The following is a 23685-nucleotide window of genomic DNA, read 5'->3' as shown; positions in this document are numbered from 1 at the left end:
CTCAAAAATGTTAGTTCCCTTCCCAATTCTGCATCCAGGGAAGGGAATCTTCTAGAATTGCGCTGCTCAAAGGACTGTTACTAGTCCGTGAACTGTTTGCTACCGGTTAGAGATGAGATTAGCAGCTTGATCTAGGCCATACGTTAGGTGCACTGCTTCTTTCATCCAGGAAATCTACTGAAAAAAAACAAAGTCAGCTGAACTGAGCGGTGTTTAGTTACCTAGTCCTTGTGTTCTGTGCAAGTGCTTCATCTCATTGTGGACCAGTAACAAATACTCCATGGACCAGCACTTGCAGTAGCACTGTATCCAGTGACATAATAAATATTCAGGACATAGTGAGAAGGACCTAGAAGCATAACCGCCTGGGTTCAAATCCTGATTCCACTGCTTAGTGATTCTGGGCAAGTTACTTATCTCCTTGTGCTTCAATAACCTCATCTGTCAAGTGGGCATATAAATTGTACCTCTGAGTTAATTTGTGTGTAACCTTTAGAACAGAGACTGGCACAAAGTATATGTAAGATTTTGCTATTATTATTATTATTATTATTGGGGAAACTTTAAAAGTAAGTTTTGGTTTCATAAGAACTAAGGCGGTTTGTTTTCACTCTATTATAAATTACGTACCCTTTTGTGAATCTTTATTTTTTGTCCTTATTCTTCTTTTTCCTCCCTCCCTCCCTCCCTCCCTTCCTTCCTTCCTTCCTCCTCTTTTCTCCCCTCCTCCTTTGCCTCTTTCCCCCTCCCCACTCCTCTCTTCCTCCTGTTGAAATAGATGACATCATGACTTTTTCTGCTAGCACTAAAATTATATTGAGCCCTTGGTGAATTCACTCATCAATATTAATAATATTTTGGAAGCTTGGCTTGTAGAGTTTTGCGACTTAAAGTGCTTATCCTGGGAAAGAAGATCTCTACATCATTTTTTTTCAGGGAAGAGTAAGAGGTTTTGTGGTTTGCCTAAGGGAAGCAGATTTACTGACCGCTCTCATTCCCTTTGATTAGGATGGTGATCTCTGTTCTTTTGACGCTGCTCACCTGACACCAGCTCTTCTCCATATACATAAAAACCACCAAGGGGCTTCCCTGGTGGCGCAGTGGTTGAGAGTCCGCCTGCCGATGCAGGGAATACAGGTTCGTGCCCCGCTCTGGGAGGATCCCACATGCCGCGGAGCGGCTGGTCCCGTGAGCCATGACCGCTGAGCCTGCGTGTCCGGAGCCTGCGTGTCCGGAGCCTGTGCTCCGCAACGGGAGAGGCCGCAACAGTGAGAGGCCCGTGTACCGCAAAAAAAAAAAAAAAAAAAAAAAAACCACCAGGGACAATCTTTTGTGAGTTGGTTCCAAGAATAACAAGTACATTTTCACATTTGTAAAATAATAACACACAAGGAGTTAAACACTTTTGCTAAAAAGTAAAGCAATTCTGCAGTGTTTTAGGGCAATCAGAGTGCATAGCCTTGTGTATCTGTATACATTTCTGCTAGATACTTCAACTTCCTAATTCCGTATTCTTCCCCGTGGTCAGCTGTGAATAACACCCATCTCTGCCATTCAGTCAGTCTCGTAGACAACCTATTTTTATATATTGTCATCTTGGAACAAAACTTCAGTTACTTGCCTTGGTTTGCTTTTCCTGTGTATGTGTGCCATTTGGATGACATTGTCCTAAATTTTAATTCTTTCTTGTTTTCGTTCTGTAAATGATTGAAGAATCAGCATTGCATTATTTGGGGACATTATTTGTAGAATAAGAAAAAGAATTCACCAGATGTCCCCACTCCACCTGTATCTTTCCCTATCATGTGAGGCAGAGATTTGAACTCTACTCCAGGGAGTTCTCACCAATAAGTTGATTCTTATAATGACATCAGTGGACTTGACAACAGACACCATCAAGCCATCTTAACAATGACTTTGTGTGTATTTTTAGAGAAAATGGCGTTGTCAATGTGCCAGCTGTCACTCTTCCGCTTTACTTTCTTCATTGCCACATGCGATCTATAGGAACTTCTACCTACACTCAAAGACATGGCATTTTATCCTACGAATAAGTGTGCTTTGTGGGGTCACTTCCAATCTTTCCCTTCACACCAACCCCTTACTGTTGTTATAGGGCTAATTTGCAAGTTTTAGAAGCTGACAGGAAGTTATTGGAATAGATTTTTGCTGCTTTTTGAAATAGGCTCTGCTGGCTTCTCATGAACTTTAGCTTTAATGATGCTGTGAACATGATCACTAAGAAACTAAATACTTTTTAAGAGTCTGCTCATTGGACTCTCAAAACCACATATTTCTATGATTCCTGGTAATAATTCAAACTAATGTTAGAATCCAGAGTACGTGAGAAGCAAAACAAGACAATTTTAACCATGAAGGATAATGTTAGAAAACTATACCCATTTGGAAGTTGTGTCTTAATTTCTATTCACATGCCTTCACAGAAGGTTCAGATGAGGCCAAGGAAAGAAGTAGAAATAATCCTTTTTTATCAAATAAGTTTTTTTCCATGTGTGAAGTGAAGATAGCGCTTGCTCTTGAGTTGAAAGTGCCTTGAGTCTTCCTCACTGTAGGGACCCTAGGAGTATCTGTCTTCCAAATGGAAAACTGCGATCATTGAGGCACGACATTAAAGGACATATTGGCTGTGCCCTGAGTGGAGGATCTGGTTTGACTCTTCAGCACAGTTGCACCCATCAGACAGTTGCTGAGACCTTGATACCTCTCTCCCCTACCCTCCACCCCTGTAGTTCAATCTGTCCCCAGGTCTTGATGACACTAACACATCAATTTCTTTAATGCATTCCCTTTGCTCCTCTGCAATTCTGCACCTTAGTCCAGGTCACGGTTATCTCCAACCTGGGTAGTTGCAATGGCTTCTAACTGATCCCCTTGCCTCTAACCCTCGCTCCATACTGAGGCAAGAGTATTCTTGGGAAATGCAGATCTGTGCCACTAGCCTGTTTAAAGCCTCTAGACTCTTCCTCACTGCCTTCAGCAGAAAGTCCAGGTGTCTTAATTAGCTTAAAAAAGGCCTTCCAGACCTGGCCATTGTAATTCTTCCAACATTATCACGAACCACTCTGCTTCTTCCATTGAGCTCTTTTTAATTCTTCAGGCTTACTTTGCATTCTCACTTACCGTTTCCTCTGACAGCACCATTCTGTCCCCACTTTTCACCTGTTGAACTCTCTTTCAGGTCTCAGCTGAAAGGCTACTTTATCACGGAGGCAGACCCTCTCTTAGATGCCTGGCTGACGTTTTTCTTACATGTTATAGTCTCTACTAGACTATAAGCTTCACGAGGACTAGCTCTCACCCACTTCGTACCTAACCCAAGTGCCCAACACATCAGGAGTGTTCAACAAATACTTGTTACATGAATGGGTAAAATGATTTGCACATTGCCCGGCATATAGTTAGCATGGGATGAATGGCAGCTCTCTGCATCTACATCTATGTCACTATCAATGCACATATACACATGCATGTGGCATGGTCAGTATCAATAAAATAGTCTTGCTGTATATAATAGACTCACAATGAAGACTGTGGTAGGAGGGATACAGTCTATTTATTTACTGAAATTATTGCAAGTGTGTAAATTGGCTCTCCACAGAAACTGGAAAATAATCTTATAAATACACACATTCCAGTGCTGCTAAGACTTAAGTTTGAATGAGCTTTCTGTGCAGGAGAGGTGGTAGGAGAGTACATGTGTGGTGAAATTTTAGTAGTCAGTATTATTTGAACACACAGATGTTATGGTGAGCAAATGTTTAAGTTATTACTATTTAACACATACACTTAGTACTGAGCGCTCACATTGAGATTGAGTACAGTGTATCACTTTTTTGTTTTTACTTTTTTTGAATTTTATTTTTTTTATACAGCAGGTTCTTATTAGTTATCCATTTTATACATATTAGTGTATATATGTCAATCCCAATCTCCCATTTCATCACATCACCACCCCTACCCCGCCACTGTCCCCCCTTGGTGTCCATACGTTTGTTCTCTACATCTGTGTCTCTATTTCTGCCCTGCAAATCGGTTCCTCTGTGGTACAGTGTATCATTTAAAAGGTGATGTCATTCTTTGCTAGGTAGAGCTACATGTTCTGATACAGGAAGGGATGGAACGGGTTTACCTTTTGTTAAACCTTAGCTTCACTACAAAGCCCTTCCTGGCTCCCTGGTATATGTTGGAAGTTCATGGCATTAAAGGTGAAGATGATGGTAAAAGTGAGAGGTGAAGAGTGTGAAGTAAGTGAATGGACTGAACCGACTAACCCTCGGCAGCTGGCTTCCAGTTGCTACTTGCTCTCCAAAGGAAACAGTGGTATGCACGAGAAAAAACAAATCAGGGAGTTAGAAGAATGTGATTGTGACGTTTGCATCACTTTCCATGACTGAAATGTTGAGAACTGAAAAGTGACTTTCCCAGCCAATTTCTCATTTTGATAAGCTCTATTGCAGGAATAGCTAAGCCCAATGGAGTCAGGGAATGTAATCCCCTTCCTTTATTACTTTCTGATCTCAGCGTCAGCGGAACAAAAGGTATACGTTGAGAGGTTCTGTAAGTCCACAGTATGTTTTCTCCAAGGCATACCCGCCTCCCCACCACCCCACCTCCCCGCACCGCACAGCTTGCGGGACCCTAGTTCTCTGACCAGGGATAGAACCCAGGCTCCCGGCATTGGAAGCTCACTCAGAGTCTTAATCACTGGGCCGTCAGGGAGTTCCCCTGGCATACCCACTTTTACCTCTCAAATAGAGAAATATATGTTTTCTTTTTTAAAAATTAGAATTGGAAAGATTTCCAAAGGTCAGTGTATATCCGAATTGGATCAATATTATTATTCAGTCATTCTCTTGAGCTCAATCAAAACCTCTCAACTGGACACCCTCTTTAAAGATTTTACTTTAAAGGAGATGATGAGTGTGCTGTAAGTATCTGCTCTCCACGGCTCTGCCGTATTAATTCTGTGTTCATAGATGTGATACATCTTGCTCTAGTCTATCTGCTGGCTCTTACTGTTCTCCTGTATCGTAATTATTCTAATGGCGTGGTATACTATTCTTATATGTGGCTTCAGCACTGTTAAGAGATGTGAAAAAGATGTCCTTTCAGAAATCCATATACGTATGATCAAAATGAATAAAGTTAGCACACCTGATACCTAACTTGATGACCTAACTCTGGTTCCTAAATAACAACCACATGGTGCTGAGAAGTGTAGAAGTCAACTTTCTTTCTCTTCTCTTCTTGAGTTCTGCATTGAGAGAGTTGAACAGATTACTGTTTTATTTTTAATTAATTAATTAATTTTATTTATTTATTTTTGGCTGCGTTGGGTCTTCCTTGCTGCGCACGGGCTTGCTCTAGTTGCAGCGAGCGGGCGCCACTCTTCGTGCAGTGCGCGGGCTTCTCATTTCAGTGGCTTCTCTTTTTTGCGGAGCAGGGGCTCTAGGTGGGCGGGCTTCAGTAGTTGTGTCATGTGGGCTCTAGAGCGCAGGCTCAGTAGTTGTGGCGCATGGGCTTAGTTGCTCTGCAGCATGCGGGATCTTCCTGGACCAAGGCTCAAACCTGTGTCCTCTACAATGGCAGGCAGATTCTTAACCACTGTGCCACCAGGGAAGCCCCCAGATTACTGTTTTAAAAAGCTGTTTTAAAACACACACACACACACACACACACACACACACACACACACACACAACAGCATTTGTTTGCAACAGGGGTAATCATGGAACAAGGAAAGTATCCCAAGATGTATGAATGACTTGCTCACTGTACCCCAACAGTGACCTGATTGGAACTCAGATCACCCTGTTCCCTTCTGCTGCACTGGGGCTTTGCATATGGGTCCACAGCTGGGGCCTGGGTGATTCTCCACTCACCAATGACACTTTTTAGACCCTGAAGGAATTTTGCCTCATGAGTTTAGCTAAACCCACTCTTTGACTTTAGACAAAAGGTTTGAGATTATGTAAAATACCTTTATATAGTATTTTTCTTCCAAAGAGTTAAAGTTTTTTTTAACATATGTCATATTCATTTCCTCCTATTAATGATCTGATGAAAAGATAAACATGTTTTAAAATATAATTTAAACATCAAAGCAAAATCCCCTAAGGATTTATATATTTTCAAAATATATTAGGTATTAAAATAAGAGTATGTTAAATTTTAAAAATTTAAAAGGACAAAAAATAATAGTATGTTAATATGCATATTATACAAAAGCATTTTCTTTCCTACTATAGGGAAAAAAGCATATATTCATGACATATATAGTTATACTTATTTTTTATTTTTGAGTAGTAGACAATTTACTGAAAGAATGTTTATGTAAATTTTAACTGTGAATATCTCTCTTCTTTTATTCTTTTTTTGGGGGGGTTTACTTAAAAAATAACATCCAAAAGTAATAAAAAATACAAAACAACAAAAAATAAAAACAAATTAAAAAATGAATAAAGAAAAATTTTAAAAATGGAAAAAAACAACATCCACACCCAATGATTTGAATAAGAAAACAATTCTTAAGAATACGTGTAATGGGCTTTCCTGGTGGAGCAGTGGTTGGGAGTCTGCCTGCCGATGCAGGGGACGGGGGTTCGTGCCCCGGTCCAGGAGGATCCCACGTGCCGCGGAGCGGCTGGGCCCGTGAGCCATGGCCCCTGAGCCTGCGCGTCTGCAGCCTGTGCTCCGCAATGGGAGAGGCCACAGCAGTGGGAGGCCCGCGTACCGCAAAAAAAAGAATACGTGTAATGGCTATTCATCATCCAGCACAGCTGTTATTTTATTAAATATCACAATTTTAAAGAGACACCGTCATCCTGGGACATACGATGCACGCGTGCATGCTGTTTAGCTGTTCTAGAAAGAGGCAAATCCCATTTTTATGGCTCCAGTTTTTAAATCCCAGGAAGACTTTACAGAAGGAGACTGACAAGAGGGACAGGTGGATATTGGCTCCAACTTGGTGACAAGTTTTCAACCTCAGCTGCATTCTTACAACAGGGGAGTGAAGAGCAGCTGGCAGCCTGGGAGCCTCTGTTCTACAGATGGAATTCTTGCGGCAGAGAGAAGAATGTTCTCTCTGGCTCCCCATGCTTTATGAACAAAGAGCACAACTTAAAAAGAGATTGAACCTACTGTTTGATCTAAATGGTGCTTTATTCTGCCTTCTCTCTCTCCCAACTTGTGTATTATAGTCTTAGTGATTTGTGTTTAGAAAAGAATATTAAGTTTCCCCATTTATCATTAGTCAATGATTTCTCTGAATGCAGTATGTTCTTCTAAAGACCCACCCCTCACATTTGTGAGGTTTGGGGCAAGAATATAAATAAGGCCCACCCATCATATATCTAAATACTCATCAGTTGTAAATCAAATTAACAAACTGTTAAACAGGAGGTGTTCTTTCCGCTAACCTGGACTTTCCTACCAGAGTAGGGACATGTAAAGGAAATCAGCCCCCTTCTTCTCCCATCACTGGCTCTGTTCCATATAGCCGAGGGCTTCATGTGCACATGGTACGGATGCCCCAAATCACATGTCTAGGCTTCATCCACACCTCCTTGCCGAGAGCTGCCCCTTGGTCACCTTAGGCCTAGAAACTCTGGAAGCAGATTGAGGACTATTTGGGCTAGGAATTCTGTGGTCCTAGAATTCAGAAAGTGGTCCAGAAGGTAAGCTTAGGCTCTGAGGGGGCACATCCCTTCACCTGCAGTAGTGGGAGGGTAGGTCTGGATAAGAGCCAGAGAGGGGCCCTCATCAGCGTGAAGCTCGGGACAAGGGCCGTTTTCCCTGGGTCTAAGGACAATACTTTTCTTTGAAACCTCAAAGTCTATAATATTGTTCCCTCTATGTCCAGACGGGGAGGAAGACATTGTGGCTAACTTCTAAGTTCTCCATTTAATTAAGAATGGTTAAAGCCGGTCATTATTTAGCTAGTGTTTAGGGCCCATCTGCTCTCAAACTGGGAACGATTTCAGTAGAGACAAGGCAGACTCTTTACTGCTGCACATAAAATATGAAACCCGGTGGTTCAACATGGAGATCATTCCTCCAGTGCATTTCTATAGTCTTCAGAAGGGTGACAGCAAATGTGGACCGTCCTCCTCATAGCTAGTTATATTTGACAGGACTTTGGTCTGAAAGGTAAGTGGCATCCATTATTCTAATCCTATAAATAAGGAAACCTGGAAAAGCCTTTCACTTTATGGTTACTTCAAATACACAATAAACTAGGAAAGCAGCCAGTAGTAGATGCAAGAGTTCTACCGGTGCTTAGAAATCAGTGAAATACAGATTGAGACAGAACACGGAACCAAAAAGATCTGAATGACATTGCCTCTCGGTATATCTAATAGAAATTTAAAAGGAAGAGCAGAGGAAGGAATCCCCATTTGCATTATTCAGAGAATCACCCATAAATTAGTGGTGTGATGTAGGTGAAAAACCCCGCATAGTGTTAGTAGGAAGGCTAATGTTACATAGATTTTTACTGTAAGGTCCAGGGAGATCCAGCCAAGTGGAAAAATAGCTGAGTTATGGTGGAAAACAGTCACCTTGTTAAAACTGAACAACCAGGTGTTTAGGCAAAGAATAGTATGAGAGACTTGTTTCTTTCCTGCTGAACACAATCACCCACTGTGAGCACAGAGAAAAGGAATCTTTGTGACAAGCACAGAGGATGATAAAAATTGGTGGATTTGAATATTTAAAAACTAACCTATGTCACAAGTCCATTCTGGGTTTCACGATATAGTCAAGGAGAGCTACATTTTGAGCTACAGTTATGCTACATTCCTTAGAACAAACTTAGTTGAGGTGTTTGTTTCAGTACGGAGTCTATAGCAAGTCAGACTAGGATAAGTCTGCATAGATGGAGAATATATTCGCTTTTCCTATATAATTATTTTCCCCTAAATAAGAGTGAATTAAACTAAAAAGAGTGGATACAGATCACTCTCATTCCCAAATAAAAACCTTCGTGAATATTGTGACAGTGAATAAGAGAGGTTCAGAATAAAAGATCATAGATTTTGACTTTAAAAGAATAGTATTTACCAAAATACTAATAAAATTTGATCTGAAAAATATAAAGAGTATTTACATTCGTAAAAATGAAATAAATACTCATGAGTGGCTTCCTGTTGCTCTGGGAATAAAAACCCTGCATGACCAGGCCCCTCCCTGCCTATCCAGCCTCATCTTCCAAATGTCTCTGCTCTGCGCTGAGCTGATCACATTGTTACCTAACCTTCTCTTTGTCCCTCCAACACCACGCCTTTCTCTCTCACTCACAATTTCTGATTTGCTTCCTTCTCTTACCTAAACCCTTCTCTTTCCAGTCTCAACTTCAGTGTTATTTTCCCAGGGACCTTTCTCCATTTACCAGTCTGGTTAGGGCTTCTATTGGACACTTCAATGAAACACCGTAGCTTTCTTTCTGTGCAGAAATAAAATTTTCTATCATAGAATGATCCTGACCTTTTCCCTCTCAACTGCTAAAGAGTGTGCTGGTTTGTTTGTTCCACTCTCACACCTTGTAGGGGGATTTTGAGATACTGTGGGGGGAAAGTGGAAGTGGGGAAGACACCAGGGAGGTGAGAAATGGGGAACAAAGCAGAAATAAAGGACTGATGTGGCCTCAGGCTGGGGGCTGAGATATTTTGTGGTTTCAAGGAGTGAGGCAAGTGACGAGGAGAGGGAAATTGTGGATGTGTTGCTGAATATAAGTATTTCTTCCCTGGAGTTACCTGTTAGTTCCTGGACTACGTTCTTTGCAACAAGGCTGAGACTGGATCACACGTGTCCTGGTGTGAGCAACATTTCTTGCTGTGTACAGTTGTGTAACTGTTTTATGCTTTTCTCTTCCTCTCTACCCCCAAGACCACAGGGCAGGGCTCATGTCCGTGTTCTCCAGAGCTAAATCCCCAGTGCCTAGGATAGGGTCTGCCCCATGGTAAACACTCAGTAAGTGATAACCGAGTGGACAAATGAATACGTGAACGTGTCGATCCATTCTGTTTTAGATTTCTAATCTCTAAATTTCACCCTTAGCCTCAGTGACAAAATTATGCTCTCCTCAGCCAAAGTTCTCTAGAAGATATTCTGAGCTGGTTTCCAAATGCCTGTCCTTAGAAACTTTGAAAATAAGCTATTTTTTCCTCACCACATTTCTATGACATTAAAAGGTGCAGGGATTGAATATTAATATGATTCTTGTAATTGAAATGAAACTCACCCAATCCTCATATTCTTTTCAAAGCATTAAAATATTTGCTGAAAGAGTCCTATCTTGGTGCACTTGTTAGCTAAGAGTTTCTCTCTATTGAAGAACAAGATAAAGCCGGTGAATGTACCTAATGCTGTCACTTACTGAGAACTTACTGTAGGCTCAGCAGTGTCGTATTGCTATACACAGGCTACATCATTTGAACACATAAACAATATTTTGAGGTAGGTGTTAGTTCCTGATTTTTACCAATGAGGAAACTAAGTTTGAGTGGCTTGCCCAGGCCTCCTAAGTTAGAAAATAGTGGAGCTGGGGTTCAAAGTTTAATGCTGCTGAGCGGCAACATTCATTTTTTAATTTTGAGAAACAAGCTACCTAACTGATTAAGAGTTTAGTTAACTTGTAATTATAACAGCAAATCGGAGTTCACAGTCTCGCTCTGCTTCTCTTTCCCAGAGATCACCTCCCTCATCCTGCCTCCAATCCACACTGTCAATTCTGGAACTTCCCTACTATTTACTACATGGCTAGATAAAGTCAATGCATAGTTAAGGTACTTCCCAAGGCGTCTTATGTTAGTTGAGTAACTTGACAGAAGTCCAAAGCAGCGCAAAAAATCCACTTTCAGCAAGGAATTTCTGGTTGTCAATTTAGTATACTAACTAGTCCTCTGGCTTCTGCAAGTTCATCCTCTGTGTTATTAGTTCTCTGTGTTTATCTAGATCATCTAGAAATTTTTCTCCCCATTGAAAGGATCACCCTATCCTCTTTTTAAAGACTTATGGAACAAAATATATATATCGAGGCAGCCAAAAATTGGCCCTAGGAAAAGAATTGTTTATTGTTGTATGTACACATACACACACACCACACACACAGTCAATTCTTGTTATTTGTGGTAGCTGTGTTCAATAAAACTCTGAGTTACTGAATACTGAACCTAAGGGAAATATACGGCCAGGTTCCTGTGAGCCTCTGGTCACATTCTCATCAACCAATCAATACAGAACTTTGTTTTATGTGTGTTTCTGTTTAAAGATGCTTTATTTAATATGAAATTGACTTATTAACTTTGAACAATTTACCTTCACCCAGGAGTCAAGTGTTTGATTTCTTTTTACACTGTTTGGTTTTCTTTTGACACGCACGATGAAACAAATGTTAAGAAATCTCAGACAAGCGAGTTTTAATGTTTGGGATAGAAAAGGTAAGCAGATGACTAGGGGAAGTGTGCTGGTAGCATGAGTGGCCTGTAGATTTGGAGGAAAGAGGCCTGAGTAGGAATTTTTCACATGAATGATCACATTTTCCATATTTGACCCTCACCATCACTCAATGGATTAGCTAGAAAATAGATTATCTCTTTTTAAAAAGGTTTATTTGAAAACAACACAAAACTGTGGCCCAGATAGGGTTAAGTAACTTACTAAGACAAAATGGCTCAGTAGGCTAGGCCAAGAACAGGAAACACTAGATTTTCCCCATAATTATTGTGTGGGTAAGGGTAGACCACTCTGCTATCTGTGGTTCGTTTCCTTTTCCTCCTTGTGGTGTAAAAGAGTCTGAGAGACATACATTGAAAAGTTCTAGAAATCCCTTAAAAAAAACTTTGCATAAAATATTAGTAACTTAGCTTTCTAGTCCTTTGGCTTAAGTCAAGACTCAGCTGGGGCTTATATTTCTTTCTGTCACCCGAGGTAAAAGCAATGAGAAAAGCAGGAGGTGACCTGGGAGAGAGTGATGTTGAGGGGGAGAGTCAGATGGAAGCAGGGCTGGAGTGTGCTCAGACACAGCCTCACCCTCGTCCAAGAATCTCTGTTCCTTCTGATGCTTGAACTCTCCTGGTAGTGTGATCAACCATTCCTGTTTGTCTGGGACTTGGTGGGGGGGATTCCCAGGATATGGGGCTTTTAGCGCTGAAACCAGGGAAGTCCTGAGCAAATCAGGATGAGCCAGTCACCCTTCTCTCTCTCTCTCTTTCTCTCTCTTTTTACACAAGCTTGTTTTCAGTTTTCTCTCCATCTTTAGAAAAGATCACTGTTTCTTCATTAAGAACCGCATTCAATTGTTGACTTGCATTTAGGGGCCGTTGTATGAAAAACACGTATCTTAGATAACAGACTCATGCTCAGTAAGGTGAGATGCTCATAGTATAAGAGAGTGTCAAGAACAGAATATGTCCTAAGAAATAGCAGATCTTACTGTAGCTCAAGCTTACATGGGGTTATAAATTCATTGAGAGGAACAGCCATAGAACTGCGGGCATTGTTTAAATTATTTATCTTTTTACCATCCCCACTCCTTACTCCACAAGCGTGTATAATTAAATTCACATAATTTAAATCCCTCTACTGAAAGAGGCATCTGGATGTATAAGACTGATCTAGCAGTCAAAGACCTCAGGGAATGCGAAGAGCGGCTTGGAGGTGAGCAGTTGTTAAAAACAAGTGTGACACACGTAAGATAGGAAACTTCCAATCACAGTTTTGGCTGAAGCTCCAAAGCTGAGAACAAAACAGTACATGCCCAGTCACAACCATGCACCAAGGTAGGTACTGAATTGTCCCTTCAGGACATGCTATATGATGGAGGTCAATAAGCTAGGAGAAAAGATATTTGGCGAGAGCCTTGTGGTATGAGTAACCAGTTCTCCTGTGGGCGAAGGGAGCAGGTGTATTTGGGTTGTACACATTCACACTGTAATCTACATGAGAGGGGCTTCCAGGAGCCCACCTGGAAACTTGACTCATGTCCCCTGGAATTGAGGATGCATGTGTGCTGATACTGACACACAGCTGAGAAGACTAAAAGGAAGAACCATGTACTTTCACTGACTGCAAGGAAAGGATGCATGAGTTTTCCTTTGAAGCAAGTGAAACCATTCGGATTGGGGACAGGGGAAAGGGGAACAGACTCAGCCTGGAGCCAACTTAAAAGTCATCTTGCCAAGAGGACTAGCTGGAGGGTCATGGAACCCCAACAGAGAGAGTCTGGAGTATACTGCCAAATGCTCAGGGGATTAGAGTCGGGGTTATTAGTGACCAGCAGAGAAAAAGGCCCCTTCCTTTTAAAAATGTAGACTTCTGAGAAAACTTCAAAACCACTCTGCTAGAGAAAGTTCCAGCTCGAATCAACTGCCAAGCTCAGAGTGTTCCAACGTCAGATCACAATGGCACCAGCCATCATAACCATCACTGTGGGCTTACCCATAATACCCTCTTCCCTTAGTGCAGACCTTGGAAAGGTCAGGGGTGCTGACAGGATGCTGGGATAGAAGGAGGTGAAATTAGGAGGGAGAATAAAAGCTGACACTTACCATTTTCTCCCACTCTGTCCACCACACAAAGCCTTCCAGGTCTAAAGGGTTTTGAACTGGTAGAGGAAAGTCTCTATGTTAGATAAAAGGTGGAAATTTTGATGCTTTCACACTACTGGATATCTTAACTATTCAAAAATAACTTCTTGGGGCAGACAGTGATTGGAGTCATGAAGAAAATGATGGAAAAGTTATAGGACCAGTTCACAATTTCATCCAAAGGGTAGGAAGAAACTAGTTCTTAGATTGGATTTAAAGGGACTGTATATGTGTGTGTGTGTGTGTCTGTGTGTGTGTGAGAGTGACAGAAAGAGAGCGAGCGAGCTCTACCGAGTTCGGCCTGTTTAACAACAGTTGGTGTTTACATTGTGCGTATTATGTGCCTGGCGCTGTTCTGTTTCATGGGATAAATCATTTAATGCTCACAGCAACTCTATGAAACAGGTACTATTATTTTTCTGATTTTGCAGATGAGGAACTTGAGACCCAGAGAGGTTAAGGAATTTGCCCAGGTCACACACCCAGTAAGTAGAGAAGTTGGGGTTAAAACCCAGATGTATAGCTTAGGAGTTCATACTCCTAATCACCGAACACTTTGCTTGTTCTCTGAGAAAATGCTTACAAAAAGATGCTGTGATGCTGTGGGACTCACAGGAAAAGGGTTTGTGAATGAGCAAGTTAGAGCAATGGTCTGGAAGCACCTCTTATGAAGTAGGAGGACGCCAATGGCCAGCACCTTGGAACTCCAACTGGGACTTGAGTGCAAGGTTATTGTGGGGCTGCTGTAGCTTTTCACCCCCAGGGGACTCTCAGGAGACCTGGGATGGGGGGCTGCCACTTCTGGCCAACAGGGAAGACTTACTTAGACATGGGTCCATTGAAGGTCTTTCTTTCTGAATATCATCAATTCTATTTTTTTCCCCCTTTGAATTATTTTGCTTCCACTCTGGCCCCCACTCTCTGGGCTCCTTTCTCTCCTGAGTCATCAGAGGGCTAACGTTCAAAGCCATTATTTCATTATGACTCTCCTTCAACTCCAAGACTGAACCTAAAAGCTTTTCTGATTAAGTAAGTACTAAGTACCATATTTCATGCCTAATGCTCACCTTTGCATACAAGGACTCCAGACATCACAGTTCCAGAATGTGCCCCAAACTATTTGATCTGATTAATTATTCTAATAAAGATGTATTTCCATAATGAATTAGACATAATGGAGAATATATTAATGAAAAATTCTGTAGATACATTATTGCAGAGTTAAAATTTTCCAACCTTGAAAGTCAGTGAATACAAAGTCATAGTTTTCATGAACTCTATTACTCTCTCACACTTTTTATATCACTACAATATAATGAAAATTATTTCATTGCATTCACGCAAAATTTAATGTCAAAATAATGAGGTTGCACTGAGGCTTACTGCAGGAAAACTAAGAAACTTGAATCCTCTTTTCTTTGTCCATTCATTCTGGCCATACACCTAAAGTGCCCTATCCCATCCGGCCAGACAGCTGTGAGAAGAAGGTGTCAGGAAATAGTGAGGAATCAGAGAAAGAAAGGAATATTGGGAAGTCAACTCAAAGTCACCCAGGAGGGGGCTGGGTTCTCCTTCTTTTCTACTCTAATCTCTCATCTTCCAACTTGGAGTTGAGTTCTTAAAAGAGTAAAACTTGGATAGGTTCAATACGAAATTCAAGTCTTTCTAAATTAATTTTTATTTATATCAAACTAACATATGTACAAAGTTAAAATGCAAAGGGTATAAAATCCCACATAACACTCTAAACTGAGTCTAAAATAATTCAGTTGGCTATAATATGGGATGGCAGTATTGTGAAGGTAGTAAAATAATTGGGATGAGTCTAGAACAGAGCATAGGAACAAATCACCAATTCATTCCATTATATTGGAATTCATGTTATTGGGAGGTGTGTCATCAATGGGTTTTCCCACAGTTTAAAAATTCATAAGTACAAGCAGCAATTCCCCCCATGCCCTTTCATACCCCTAGTTCCAGAGTGTAGACCTAATCTTCAACATTTTGAGCTGTTCCTGCTGGTATTGACGTTTACATCCTCAGATAATATTTTGGGGTAAATCAGATCAAATTACTGTGATATCTGAATATTACTCACTGACAGTTAAGTAATATACCATAATTTTGGTTTCTTTTTGCATAACGTCTTTTATGAACTTTTACTTATTCATTTTATTATATATTTATCCTCAATTCTTTCCACATGTGCCATGATATCTGTCATATATAAATTTCATTTTCCAAATGCACAAATATATCAGAATATCATCTCTTTATATGGTAAAGTTCAGAGTCCAGTCAGTTTTAGAGTCTTATTCCATCAAATGATTGAGAAAACTCTACTGCTTGCTGTATATTTTTACTACCTTAGACGGATTACTCTATATTTTTAATTTTTGAAAACAGAATAAATATTAAATTCTAGACTTGAAAGAGACTTCATTCATTCACTTGCTTTTTTTAAACAGGTGTTTTCATCCGGTATTTTCCAACACTTATTCAACTATTTTTGATCTACCAAAATGGCAATTTCATGTGAGCCAAAGAACTGCTGTATGTCTGGCACGCTGCTAAGTGCGTAGTCAGAATACTCTTATCCAGTCTCTCACTTTACAAATGAGAAGGGAAAACAAAGCTGGCTTGTAAAGTCCATCGATAAAGCTGTTATAAGAACAATAAAGAATAATACATTTCTAAGAGCTAAACAAAAATGTGACTGTTAGCCTGTGCATTGGAGGTGTAGCTTTACTTCCTGTGGATTTACAGTTCCTATGCCACTGTTTATTTTCCTGCTCTAAATTTGAATATGTGGCTGAAGTCCTATGTCATAGGTACTTTTAAAAAATTTTAAAAAGCTTCCCTAAAGTGGAAACAAATAAAAACATTATACAGTGGGAGAATCTGAAAACCTGCCTATTTATTTTCATTGTAAGGTGGAAAAATCTTTAGCCTCCTGGGTATATATTCATTATCTTAATTGACTTCTGTCTAGTTAAGTCTTCAGAAGGATAAAAAAAATAGTCTGTGGGTAAAATATATTTGCTGGAAATTACAGGACTGGAACGAAAGCAACATCTGAATTTCACTCCGAAACCAGAAAATCTAATACGGTAGTAATGATTTCATCATGCTGCTTTTTCCAGGCATGATCAATAAAAGAGGGGAAGTCAAGTCCTACTCTGAAAACTGGAGTTCCATAAAGAATAAAGTATAAGAGCTGAAAAAGAAATCAGAGCTACATTAATTCAGGAGCACACGCTGGTAAGAGAAAGTCCAAACAGAGGAGTGTGAAGAGGAATGGAAAGAAACAAAACTGTTCCATTATAAAGGTGTTTAAAGGGCTTATTCTCCCTCAGTGCCCATGCATATAAATTCCATTAGTGTTAATAGGACCTAACTGCATGACTCATGGGGTGAATAGAGTGACTTGTGTATATGTGGTTAAATGAAGTCTAGAAAAAGTCAATTAAAAACCACAGATGATAGTTCAGGAGTCTAACAGACTTACAGCTATCTGCAAGAAAGGCATTTAATTTGAATCAATGGAATAATGCGTTTTTCTTTTGCTAAAGACAGAAGTTATAAAAATGGCAAAGGGAAAATAAGCCCAAATTTAGTTCTCAAAATCATTGCTTAAAGTTAAGGGATGTATTCTTGCTCCCCAGATGGTAAAATAGATCCCTTGTGAAGGATTTATAATTTGCCTTCAAATTGGAATACTGAGTTATGTAAGGAATTCAAACCATTGTCCATTTTTCCTAGCCTTCACAGTCAGAAAGAAGAGAGAGAAAGAGGGGATAGAAAGAGAGAGAGAGAAAGAGAGAGAGACAGAGACTCAGTTACACAGAAACAAAACTCTGGCTTTTGATTATTTCCGAAAGGGAGCATAATCAAACCGGATTTTAAAGAAAATGCGTAATGGTACACAAACTAGTAGATGGAAATCTCTTAATCAAGGGAGAAATTATTTCTGGAAGAAAACTTGCAATTACTTTGCTGTAGTTCAAGTGAACAATAAAGTCCTTTATCCAGAAGAGAGAGAAAACTAAAGGTGTTTTTCTTTCTACTGATATATATATCAATAGAAAAAAAGTCAGGGGTTACAAATAAAGGTTTCCTTTTTGAGTATCTACTACTTCTGTCTTATAAGCCGTATGTTATGTGAAACCAGGCATGCTTTAATCCTTTACTTTAGTCCTCATACTTCTGCTTGTATTAAATAGGTGCTCAAACATTTAAATAAAGAAGAATAAGTGAACACGAAGGGGGGGATTGGAAAAAAAAAAGTCTTACCTGAAGTGTCTTCTTTGAAGTGTCTTATCTTTCCTTTGCTTTTGGAAAAAGTTGAATTTAGCACTGAGAAATGCTTCAGACAAATTGAATACGTAAGAATTGACGTGATCTCTTTTCTAGTAAAAGGAACTACATTTAAGAAGAAGGACGTGAGTGAAGTCTCTTTTGGTTAAGTTTAATAAGAAGCAGATCTTAGAGGGACTTGATATCATGCACTTGCATTAAGCTTTAATCCTTCACTCTATACCTCCAGTAGTATGGTATCGAAGTCATACTTCTTGTTGTAAAGCAGTAAGTCTAATATTGCTATCTCCTTCCCATCCACTTTATTTTTAATCATTTAAAAGCGTTCTTTATATTTTAGGATCGAACACAGCAATAAGTTTGAAATAGAAGGTTTATAAAATTTGCACATTCACAGCACTGGCACCAGATGTACATACATGTCTGTGACTGTTTAATCAACCAGCTCCAAGTTAGGAAAAGTTAAATATGGAAAGTCTAAGAAGATTATGTGGTGTGTAATGTCATTTCTTTACTGATAGTGCATATAAGGTAGTAGTACCAGAAATAGAAGGGTGAATTTAGTTTTAATGTAAATACTAATTAGTACAGTGAAGCTGCTAAGATGGGGCTACTGGGAGTGCAAGGATAGAGGGTGGAATGGGAAGCGGAAAATTGTCTCAGTGGAGTGGGAGGTGGGTGGGTTATGCACCACAAATTAAGAGGGGATTAAGAAGGGCTTTGCAACACCAAGAGTTGGGGAGGAAGCAGAGCACCTGGACCTCCCATACACAGATGGTGGGAGTGTCAGTTGTTGTGACCACATTGAAAATGGTGTAGCAGTATCTTTTTCTTTTTTTTTTTTTGAGGTACGCGGGCCTCTCACTGCTGTGGCTTCTCCCATTGCGGAGCACAGGCTCCGGACGCGCAGGCTCAGCGGCCATGGCTCACGGGCCCAGCCCCTCTGTGGCATGTGGGATCCTCCCGGACCTGGGCACAAACCCGTGTCCCCTGCATCGGCAGGCGGGCTCTCAACCACTGCGCCACCAGGGAAGCCCGCAGCAGTATCTTTTAAAGCTGAACACTTGCAAAGCATAGGAACCAGCCATCTCCTAGATACCTGCGCAACAGAAATGTACAGAAATTCACCTAAAGACTCGGGGAAGTATATAATAGAAACTATACCTGTAATAGCCAAAAAACTGGATCCAACCTAAATATGCATCAGTTGGAAAGTGGGTAAATAAATTGTGTTACATTCAAGCAAGGAAATACATACGGTAACAGGAATAAATATGGGTACCACGTGTAACAATATGAATGAATCTGACAAACATAGCATTGAGCAAAGCAGTCGGCGGAAAGACAAGTCTGTACTGTTTGATTCCATTTATAGAAAGTTAAAAAGAAGCAAGTCAGTCTAAACTATTAGGTTGCAGTTCTCTCCTGGGGAATGGCAGAGGGAATTGCGGCTGTTTCTTAATCGGGGCACAGGCACCCAGCTGTGTTCACTTTGTGAGCATTTATGGAGATGTACACTTATGATTTGTGCAGTTTTCTATTTTTGGATGCATGTTAACCTTCCATAAAAAATTTACCCTTGTCCTCAGGTAAGTATAGGCCCCATGGAAGCTTGGGAACTCAAGCCCTAAGGGAAGAACTTTAGGAAGGAAGGGTGATGGAGAGCTTCAAACAGAAAGAAAATTGGGGAGAGTGCTGTGGTCAGTGCATCCAGTCTGTCATGACTTAGGGGAATAAATTAGCATTTGGATAAAGCCTGAAGTCATCATAAATAATAATATAGACTCACCATTAATATTGAAAAAAGCTGAGGAGATCTAAGCTTGAGTCAGAATAGACACAGATATAGGTTTCAAATGAATAAGACCAGAGGCAGGGACAGGATGAGATGCCAGGGTTCAAAAAGCCGACTGTCGAGGTATGAACAGAGTATCACACAGTAGCTTGGAATGGCCAGCCGAACCCTGAGTGTGCTTAAAGTTCTCTTGCCCATGCTTGAGGCCTAGCCAACGTTTTACAGTTTATGCAGAAGACTGAGAAAGAGAACGACATGACTTACCATTTTATTTATAAATCAGTTATCACATGGTCATACCCTATACTTGCAAATTTCCCCATTTTTCAAACTATGCTCTGACTTCCACATGTAAAGCATGATGTAACAAGTATACCAGCTTTTATCTACTCATTTCATTCTTGGTTTCTTATTGATGCAGGGTTATAGTTAAGACTGGCAAAGTCCCCAAATAACATTCTTACTGGTTTGTGGATCCTAGGTAAAGTGAAGCAATAATAAAAGCTAGCAATTATTGAGTGCTTGTTGTATATGAGGCACTGTCCTCAGCAATTTGCATATATATTGTCTTAATTCTCACAGCTATCCTGAAACTTCAGAGGAAAAGGTGCAGAGTGAGGAGGGGCAGAGCCAGGGCTCAAGGCCAGGTTAGTCTGACTTCAGACTGTATGCGGTTTTATTGTGTCAACTATATTTAACCATCAGACATAAAAATGCTTTGAAATCTCAGTGAATGTACCTGCAAGTCTTCCTTAGCTCAGCTCCTACCAAAAAGAGGTCATCCTCACCACCGCCCCGCACATCCACAGAAAGCACTCAGAAGGGAAGGGAGGCAGTGGGAGATCTTTCTCAGGGAAGCCTGGGCCATCAGGTAATGTTGGCAAAGACATCAGCACAATACAGCTCCTGTACACTCGAATGGAGCCCCTTAGAGTAACCCTCCCTCTCTCTGTGCTGCCAGCCTTCAACTCTCCCCACTCCCACATTCAGTGTCCCTTTGATCATTCTCCAGTGCGAGCTGTATTCTCTTCTTTTCTTTCCCCCGTAGTCTATGACAGATAGAGCCTGATGTTCTTCTCTTTGGGGGAGAACAAAGAGTGGCAGATCTTTAAATACACCACTTCTTCATCTCTGTGGGGACAGGATCAATACAGAGATCATAAACCTACATACCTACAGAAAGGACATTTATTTAAATGACTGAAAGTGGTGGTGGTAAGGCCTTATTGTCTAGATTTTTTATAACGAAAAATAGGGATAAAGTGTGTGTGTGTGTGTGTGTGTGTGTGTGTGTGTGTAGGGGGTGTGGATTTGAAGGCCAAAAATTCACTGATTCCAAGGAGAAGGGCTGAAAGCCGCATTTATAGGCCATTTTTCATTAGATTGAGAAAGTGAAACATGCAGGGTGTGAAGGATGATGGTGGGGGACTGATGGGCAAAGTAGCCAAAGGGAGAAATTAAGCTCTCCCCAGGGAGGCTGTGTCTACTTCGCCCCAGCTGATGGTTGCCAGTTGGCAATGAGAACGGTTGCCAGATCTTCTGAGTTTTCAGAAGATGGAAATCCAGATTTTTTTTTTTAAATGGGAAATCTCCTATTTTTAAAACGCTGTGTGAGCCAAACAAAACACGATTGTGGGCTGAATTCAGTCTGTGGCCTACCATTTTGAGACCTTTGATTTATAGTCTTCCCAAAACACGATATTTCTGTTCCAATTTGTCATCTCAAGGCTTGTTCCTTTCAGACTCAGTTCATTTTCCGTACTCTGCCCTCCTCCTTCATTCCTTTATTATTTACACACATGTCTGACGCCCCCTCAAGACGATATTCTGTTGATAGCACGACTTGCATCTTTTTCAGTTTTGTATCTTCTCCATGGTTTTCTATAGTGCTTTAAATAGTGCAACACTCAGTGCTGGTTTAACAAGTGTTTGTTAAAGAATGCATTCTCAAAGCTAGTCCAGGGAAACTTGAAGCTGTACACGGGGTCCCTTTGCTGAAACACGATTTGCCTAAAAAACAAGTATCTGAAAGCCATTTTGGGATTTCCACTGTCAGTGATAGTCGACTGTAATTCAGCCCAAGTTTCTTGTAAAATCAACTAAAACATGTGGACAAAATATAGAAAACATCTTATTAAGAACATCAAAGACCTAATAAGAGAGTGAGGAATTGCTTTGAGAGAACAGGGAGAGTATAAAAGCACACGCTGGTGAACGGATACATCTTTTACCCTGAGGGCATTTGCCGTGAATAGGAGGGGACAGCAACGAGGAGGAACAGGTCAATAAGTGGGTTAGGACTGGAGAAAAGATGGAAACCTTGGATTCACCCACTGCCCCTTGGCAGGGACTCTCCCCATGTCCTACCTCCCCTGCACCCAACATTAGCTACGTGACCTTCCTGGGGAAACAGCTGAGCAGTGCTTTAGGCTTTAGAGAGACAAGAGTAGTAACTCCGAAACATCTGGTCAGAAACCCCATGAGACACACACACCCTTTGCCCTGGGAGAGGTTGGTGACTTGACTTTCTAACGCTTGTAACTTCCTTTCCTTGAACGCGCTCGGATAAGGCTAATCTTAAGTGAAATGGTTCTTGAATTTGTGGTTAATGGAACTGTTAAAGCTCTACAAAGTTGGACTTGCCTGGTGGTCCAGTGAGTAAGTCTCTGCGCTCCCAATGCAGGCTGTCTGGGCTCCATCCCTGGTCGGGGAACTAGATCCCGCATGCATGCCACAACTAAGAGTCCGCACGCCTCAACGAAGAGTCCACATGCTGCAACTAAGACCTGGCACAGCCAGAATAAACAAATAATAAATTAAAAAAAAAAAAAAAAGCTCTACAAAGTGTGCTGAACATTAGCCTGAGGCAGTACTCTTCTTATCCTCCGGGCCTCACCTTTTGAGAACCCCTGTTTATATCCTTCTCTAGCTAGTCCCCTCCCCACAGAGTGAAGGTCCACCAGGGCAAGGGCATGTACCACCTAGTGCTGCCTCTGTACTCTCTCCCCCAGCCCCCGAGCCCCCGTCCCCCCAACCATGCTCAGGATACTGAACAGTGGAATTCCCTACCAAATGATGCCAAAGCCCATTTCCCAGGCCTCCACAAGCTGCTTCTTCGGACCCCTTCTCCAAAGGGCCTATCTTGCCATTGGGGTGTGCATTTCCAGGCCCCAGAGAGGGGCCAACGGGTAGGTTGTGTGTACGTGTGTGTGGACAGACTTTGACTGTGAGGTTGGGTCCCCAACAAGACCTTGTGGTGCTCGATTGTAGGACTCAAAGCAGGTTGCTGATCGCTAGGGTCACTGAATATTTTGTAGTCTTGAATAGTTCCCTGACTAAGGGGCAGGGTTTAGATGCGCCACATTGAAAGGTGCATATAATTATCAAAATGTGGGGCTTGAGTTTTTTAGCCATTTGAATCAGATTTACTTTTGTAAGTGATACTTTTCTAACTGTTATCTAGATAGGTTTTGTATTCATTATATTCTAGCCTGTAATTTGTATAAATTCACCATCTGTTGTCATTAAAAAAGTATTCGTAAGGTGATAAAAAAAGTTTACTGAAAAGAAACAATCAATCATTCTAGGAACTTCATGAAGCTGAGGTTGTGTAAGCTTCCCTGAATTGTATTTGTTGTTATGATAACATGAGATAGCCAATTCGTTGACAAAACTGTACTTCACATCAGTCTTGTTGTAAGACTTGGAGTCCCCAATCAGAGAAAGTTCCTATTCAGGTGTGAGATGTGTAATAGAGGCCTATATAATGGGTGGCCTGGAAAACTTAATACAGGAGGTGATTAAAATATCCAGCCCACCTGGATCTTTGCCCACAGCCCACTGCCAGACCCCCTCCTGATGCCACACTCTATCCACTTGCAACGATTTTCAGCGAATACTAACTTCTAGGAATTTACTTAAATACGTGTCTTAGATCCAAACATATTAGTGACAAGAGTAAGA

At 40.9% G+C, this 23685-nt stretch overlaps 1 long non-coding RNA gene across 3 annotated transcripts in view; it reads left to right on the top strand.

The window, feature by feature from the left end:
* Positions 1 to 23685, top strand: part of LOC113619001 (uncharacterized) — a 93405-nt gene that overhangs the window by 64720 nt on the left and 5000 nt on the right. The window contains exons 3-4 of one of the 3 annotated variants that reach the window (XR_003432241.1): positions 16754 to 16871; positions 18776 to 18817. The exons of 1 other annotated variant lie outside the window; for it this stretch is intronic. This is a non-coding gene — a long non-coding RNA (uncharacterized LOC113619001). Of the gene's footprint in view, positions 1 to 16753; positions 16872 to 18775; positions 18818 to 23685 lie in introns of those variants that run through there. One more of the 3 variants, XR_003432239.1, reaches the window with a different exon arrangement.

The sequence above is a fragment of the Aethalodelphis obliquidens genome, unplaced genomic scaffold (assembly GCF_003676395.1).
Source record: "Aethalodelphis obliquidens isolate GAN/ISIS:26980383/991018 unplaced genomic scaffold, ASM367639v1 scaffold6, whole genome shotgun sequence".
Lineage (NCBI taxonomy): Eukaryota > Metazoa > Chordata > Mammalia > Artiodactyla > Delphinidae > Aethalodelphis > Aethalodelphis obliquidens.
The sequence above is the reverse complement of the archived record's forward strand: the minus strand, read 5'-3'. Positions and strand labels throughout refer to the sequence as shown.